This window comes from Cydia pomonella, chromosome 9 (assembly GCF_033807575.1).
Source record: "Cydia pomonella isolate Wapato2018A chromosome 9, ilCydPomo1, whole genome shotgun sequence".
NCBI classification, from domain to species: Eukaryota; Metazoa; Arthropoda; class Insecta; order Lepidoptera; family Tortricidae; genus Cydia; species Cydia pomonella.
Genome location: NC_084711.1, coordinates 6,568,152 through 6,575,769, shown reverse-complemented (window position 1 = coordinate 6,575,769; position 7,618 = coordinate 6,568,152).

Genomic DNA, 7,618 nt, shown 5'->3' with positions numbered 1-7,618 from the left:
GGGTCCAAACTCTGTCCTCTCTGGATAACATTATAGAAAATATTTTGACAACAATTTGTTTTATATCAATTATCAACCACATTTATGTCCCTACATTTGATTTTTTTCGTACTTTTAATTATTATAAAAGTTAGGAGCATTTAAAAATTTGTATGAAACTTATTTTTCACTCCTAATCTTTACAAAAATCATAAAATCGAAAAAAGTCAAACGTAGGGGCATAGCTATGGTTAAAATATTTTTCAGAATGTTAATAATCAGAGAGTAAAATGGGGACTACGTTTGTATGGAGAAGTGGCCGTCCCCTTTCTTCTTAATTAAAGCGTCGTCGTACCAAAGATACTGGATAGTTGGTTTAAATGAGTCTTTTGGTGAGCTCCAATATATGCATTTTCCCTCCGAACACAACCAAAATTTACAAAAAACCATGTATATTTTGCTCATGATTTTACCCCAAATTCGTTTCGTCCCCCGCACTTTCGGTTTACGACTTTTTAATAAACCTACATTTTAATGCTAGGCGAAGGCATTATGCAGTTTTATGACTACATGGATTATACATCCGCCGTCTTAATTATCTAGCTGTGGGTCCGAGTAACTGTGCGGTTTATTTTGTTTTAGTGAGTTTTGCGCAGTGAGTTGGAGAACGGGTGGCTAGCTGGCTAGTGAGATGAATGTCTTTGGTTGGATGTTAGCCAGACAATTTTTTGTCATTAAGGCAAATAAATTTTGCAGAAGTTGTGGCGCGCATTGTTATGAGCTTAAGGGTTACGTCATCTGCTGTCGGTACATGACGTAGTGCTTTCTATTGGGACCGTGCATGACGATAGCGCCATATAGCGGCTGCAAATATAGGTAGGCGTATTTTGTTACAACTGTCAAGCGAGAAGTAAATAAAAATCGTAATAATTTCAATGAAATCTCATGATAATCGTAGTATGCTATCCTAGACAATTTTGGACAATTGTAGTAGTAGCAAATAGGTATATTAACATTCGTGGTAGGCCCTCGGCGCCAATGGTTTAATTTTTGGCCGTATTGAGCGCTGTGATCATTTTGGCTTCCTCGCCACCCGCTTAGCACTTTATACTTGACAAGCTACGATGGAACACTTTTATCGCAGTGGTGTAATTATATACCTAAAGGTAGAATACACTCGGACGCATATCGTGTCTTTCTCCATTTCTCAAAGAAACCCTAAATTACAATTTTAATTAGTTTTTATTTATAAAAATTTTGCTTAACTATGTTTTTGCGAAAACGCGAAAACGACCTTTAACTTTTTCAATTTTAATAAGGTCGGTAACAACGAGAATATCGAGCGCCAGCTGCCAACTGTTACAGGATTAATGCACAAGAGTTTTTACTACTTTTTAAAAGCCGCGGCGGGCAGGATTTTATATTCTACCTTGAGATAATCTTGGGTCGCTTTATGAGGCTGCTGCCTACCTATTTCGTTATGTTTATGCAGGGAACGCTTAGCCAGGTTGGGTGAACCTATACAAGGTAGGTAAACCTGGCGTCTGGACATGACAAGGAAAGAATGCTTGCTCGAATCACTTTTAGGAAATACTACTTAACCAAATATTAGAAATAAAAATAATAATCGGTGATTACATACACGTTACATTCGTAAAATGCATCCGTAGCCGCGTCGTCCACATGAACGGTTTTACCTACTACAGGGCGTTTATAAGAAGCATAAATAGTTATATTCACGCACAATATGTTTTTAGATGGCTTATTCTTACTTCTTGGTTGACCTCAAAAATTAATTTTAATTAATAAATTAATCTGTTTTAGTACGAGTAGTAACCTAATGATCTTTAGATATATTATACCTCTATCGATAGAACTTACCCGCTATCAAACTAGCGATCTGCACAGTAAGGTCTAGTCTAGACAATATCAATTAAATCGTACCCATGGGGTGCCAAAACGGTTAACGGTATTCCGAACCCAGCAAAAACATTTTGACATCGGAAAAACTTCAATGTCCCAACATCGCAAGGCCTGAAGCTGACATCTGCAATTAGGGACCAGTCTGTCAATTCACAGAACGTTTTGTCTTGAGTGGACTTCAATCCTAGTGTATGTTGAGCCTTAAGTATGGTTACAGATTCTTTATTATCATTAAGAATTAAACAATTCCCCTACATGAGAAATTGTTTTCATTGAAATACCTATTAATATTTAACTTAAGTACCTATAATTTAACTAGTACTTGATATAAATGAAAGATTTAAGTATACATTTTAAGCATAAACTGTTGATACAATCATGATTGTCCACAAAAAGTGCGAGATAACGAATAAATGAAGGTAAATTGGTTTGTTTACATTATTTTCCATTTCTATTGAACTCCATTTTAGTGTCTATATCAATGAAATGGCCAAAAACAGACTTCATACTAACTGTATGAGGTCTGTTTATGCCACATAATGCCTAAATTAAAATTAGCGGCGGAAATAATATTAATGAGGGTATCTCATCATACAGCCCGATATTAAAGATGCTGTCGATTCCAATTAAATGTACGACCGAAAATGTTTTGTTCTGTTCTAGACATCCAATGAGATGCAATTGTAACAACCAACCCTATGAAATTAAACCTAATATAAACTGGTATTTTTGTAGTAAAGGTGATAGTAGTGTTGTGAATCCGTCCTGTGTCCAATGGCGACTGCGTTCGGAATGTTAATTAAATATCTACTTGAAGATTTCGGATATTCCGCGGTTGTCTATTTTACAAGCTTTTATTTACTTTCACCTGACCGTTGTCTGTTTGTAATCAAATCTTGCAAGTTAAATTTGATCCACTTCCCGGTTTCCGATTGAGCTGAAAATTTGCATACATATGTAAGTCGGGTGACAATGCAATATTATGGTACCATCGAGCTGATCTGATGATGGAGACAAGAGGTGGACATAGGAACTCTGTGATAAAACAACCCAACCTAATTGTGTTTGGGGTTTTTAGAATTTGCTCGATGATATGCCTGTGGAAAGAAAAGTACGGTCAGCGATAAAAACTTGTACCAAAAATGAAATTTTTGGCAAAAACTTTTTACAAGGTTAGTATGTAAGTTTGTTAGTTATAGTTAGTGTGGGTCAAATCTTTGAAGCTATATTTCACCCACTTGCCGATTTCCGATTGAGCTGAATTTCATACATAATATGTAAGTCGGGTGACAATGGTATAGTATCGTCAAGCTGATCTGATGATGGAGACTGGATGTGGCCATAGAAACTCTGTGATGGAACAACGCAACCTAATTGTTTGGGGTTTTTATAATTGTCTTGATGAGTATAAGTTGCCTGTGATAAGAAAAGTACAGTCAGCGACAAAGGCTTGTACCAAGAATGAAATTTTTGCCAAAATGTTATTCGTCATTTAATCATAAGAGTACATTTATTTAATTGTATTTTCATTTAATTTCACTTCTTTTCAATTTCTATTAATTTATTTATTCTTAATTATTACGAGTATCAAGTTTACAGACAAGCACCATGTTTAATGAAGTTTTTGCGATAGTAGAATCAATAATAACAATGTCTTCAGAATGATATCAACATACATATTATTCACATTCATTACTTTAGGCACAAGTAATTGTTTTAATAACAAAACTTCTGCGAAACAGAGACATATTAAAAGTGTTAAAACGGGTCACTCACGTATTTTACGTCGAAAACGCTTGACATGTTTTACTCCGCACCGAGGAGTGTTTTCAAGAGCTTGCGTTGACGCCGTTTTAACATATTTAACATCACAAGTAATTAGGCCATAAATAGCTATTTTTTTTTGTAAACAGTGAATCAATAGTTATTTACGATGCCAGTGCGGAATTACATATTCGCACGTATATCATACAACGTTTTACTTTTGGTCCTTTAAACTTTCGCCATAGGCACGGAAAGGGCTTATTCCCGCACCAGTGCGGGAAAGTAGCACCATATGTACCGTAAAACGTATTTTTCTTATCCAATACCAACACTAAAAATTATGTTCATTTTGCAACTACAATTGTGGATATTCATTACGTTTTGCAAGTTTTTCAGAATAAGTGTAATTCAGGTTGCCGCTGGCGTTCGGAAAAGCTGTCTTCAAATTGAGATAGGAACAGAGACGACAATGGAGAGGAGTCGATACGTTGAAAATAAAATATAGATATTTAACATATTACTTTGAGTTAGGTGCCTAATCTACGTTATAACTCCTAATTATACTCTGAAATATGCTATACTAAAGAAAAAGTGATTCCGGCCTCGGTAGTTGTAGTATTCCATAAAATAATTTGATTTGTTCCCTAGTTGTAATTTCTAATCATAAATGACATAAGCAGGACTGAACTAATTAAATTATATCAGCAACAACAAAACAAGAACAATACTTAATTACGTAATAATTCAAATGTCAATAGCGTCTATTATCTTTCACACGACGGGTATCTTCATAGTATGTGCAGTCATATTATTATTTTTTATCTTCTTCAATATCGTAACTTCCCTACAATATGTGCAGAACCGATAAGCTAATGGCCTGTATTAACAAACCTTCATGTGTGGTTGAATCGTAATTTTAACCTCTATTCTAATATAAGTCGAGATGACGTTTTTTCGAAATGAAATGTCAGTTGCATGGTAGATAAAGTAGTTTATGTAACTGTATATAATTAGGCATTAAAATGCTCGTGTGATCCTTTTATAAAACTCTATTCATTCGTTTCAAATATCAGTATGGGTTACTTATATTTTAATGCCTTTCATTATGTAGCAGTCACATAAACTACTATTAAGTTCAATGCTCTCACAAATTTCTGCTCAGTACCAAAGCACCGTTCATCATCTCTCATCAGTCATCAAAGACATTAGATAGCGAAATTAAATTACATATATTTGTTAAAGCACTGAAGCTTCTTACAATTTGCAATACTACTTATACGTAGCTCCATCCGTAATGTGTTATTAATATTTATTATTTGTCATTAAATATATTTGCCTGTAATTGTTAGTTTAAGGTCTCGATAATACCACGTCGCCCTGACTCCATTGCACCTCTGTTCCCGTGTAACGGCAATTTAAGGGTGGTTATTTTAAAACATTATTCCTGCTGCCTATTTATTACGGCTTATCTTAGTACTTTCGCATAAATTAGAGGGCATGAACGCTGTCGCCTTAAGGTACTTCAAATTCTTTATACCAGTAATTACCTCCCTTTAACTCGATCGTAACGAAATTTCACTTCGATTCTAGAACGCGACGTAGAGTTTGACGATCAAAAGATCTGTCTTCCTTTGTAGTCTATTGCCACTTAAGGTCTTGATCTTTCACAAATTTACAAGTGTTCTTATCTATATATTCTCTTGACATTAAATGACCTATGTGGACCTGTTCTAGGTAGAAGCAATGTACCGGGTACCTGCAGGTATACGAAAGTTGACGTTTGGTGTTTGACTTCTCATTTGTATTATTTTATGGTCAAGGTCATAAAGATGAATATGTTACCGTGAAAACCTATTTTAGTGAAAACGTGTTTTAACTGACGTGATATGGAAAACTAGTTTTAACTAAGAAAACGCGTTTTCATTCAAAACAGGGTTTCACTTTGAATAAGTATAAAAACCGGGGATGACATTTACCGGATCATTTCATAAAAACTACTTACATAAATTGGTGTGGGTAGTGTTTAAGAAATTATTAGGTAATGTTCATTCCTGGTTTTTGATCTCTATTCACCCCGCCGACCCTATTTACCGCGGATGACAGTACATCTTATCTTCACCAAATACCCTATTGCTATCTAATGAATAAGAATACATTAGATAGCAATAGGGCTAAGCAATTCATATAAAAAGTGCCAAATTTCATGATCATAATTATATAAAGCTTAAACATGATGCCCACTTTGTGAGAAAAAACATGAAAACGCCAAACGTCAAGGAAGTACACGGTTATCAGGCAAAATCCGGAAAATGTCGAGTGGTGAGCGAAAAATTCTGTAAGATAAAAAGTCCTTTATAAATCCTTACTAGATATTTTATTATTTTTGTGTATAAGTCAACCGGTTAAAAAAACTGGTCAAGTGCGAGTCGGACTCGCCCACCGAGGGTTCCGTACTTTTTATTAGTTGTTGTAGCGGCAACAGAACTATCACGGTTCATGAGATACAGCCTGGTGACAGACGGACGGGCGGACAGCGGAGTCTTAGTAATAGGGTCCAGTTTTACCCTTTGGGACGGAACCCTAAAAAGGGTTTCAAGATAATACGGAAAATTAGTGAACATTTCATCAACCTGTAATATATCACTAGCTTACAAAACTAACAAGAAAATCGTTAAAAATTACATTTTTAATACCATTGTAACATTATAGTATTACCTATTAGGTACAGTCAGCGTCAAATACTTTGTAGCAGTCAAAGTGGCCAAATAGTTCGGTACACCATACTAAATATATGGTGTACCGAACTATTTGGCTACTTTGGTTGCTACAAAGTATTTGACGCTGACTGTACCATTTCTTACATCAACATTATGATTGCTCACATCATAGAAACCATACCAAAAATGCTCAAGGCTCAAGTATATCCCCGTCCGCAGTAATAGGTGCTTAAAATTATTCGCTTTCTTGACTCATAACTGCATAGCACTCAATTCAAATTAGGGCTGCAGCAATAAAGGAAAATGAGATTTTTTACGAACGGAAAAGTGTTGTTTTTATAGGACAGGATTTTTCCCTGCTCCACACTGATTAGTTCATTTATTCGAGGGTGGATTTATTATGATTTCTTTCGTTTATTTCCCTCCTGATAACTTTGTTTTGCACCATTGTTATGTGGACGTTGTTTTATGTGTATGGAAATGGCTTTTGTTTCATTGGACTCGTATTTCTACCTAGAGTTATCTGGCATGTTTGGCGACGCCCACGTAGAGGACATCCACGCCATGATGCCCAAAAAAATTATGTTCATAAGAAGCAGAATCCAGGGTAGTCCCAACAGCATACTAAGTTTGTTAGCGGATAGGCTAGACATCAGTCTTTTTCAAAGGCATTGGATGTCCGCATTAATAAACCCTCATTCTGGGGATGTTTATTGTTTAAATTAGTTTTTTTTTTTGTACAATAACATATAATTTAGCTTATAAGAACGATATCTGAATAAAAGAAAATATTTATTTATTATTATTTATGTAGTGTAGTTCTTGGGCTAGGTACACTCGGATCATAAATCCCCAAATTGGTATAAAATTACATAGTACTTCTTAAGGGTACATTCAGTTAACAATTGAGCTTAAAATATTTTATGGGATGGGGAGTTAAATATCAGAATGGAAACTGTCCAACAAATCCATTTAAAAACAAAATTAAATTGCTTATCGCAAAAAAAAAGTATTGCTGTAGTTTTGGAATGTAAAATGCTCCATTAGAGAAACGTATCACTTTCTGCAGACCTTGTAGAACAACAATGACCCACTTTCAGAGCATGAGAAATGAAAAAATCTTGAACGAGTAGATACTTATTCTGGCTCTTTCTTTTGCCTCACTTCCTCCGCGTACCACTTGTTAATTAAGTTGAACTTGACTATTTGGCTTTCCGTTCTTCAGTAGGATAAAA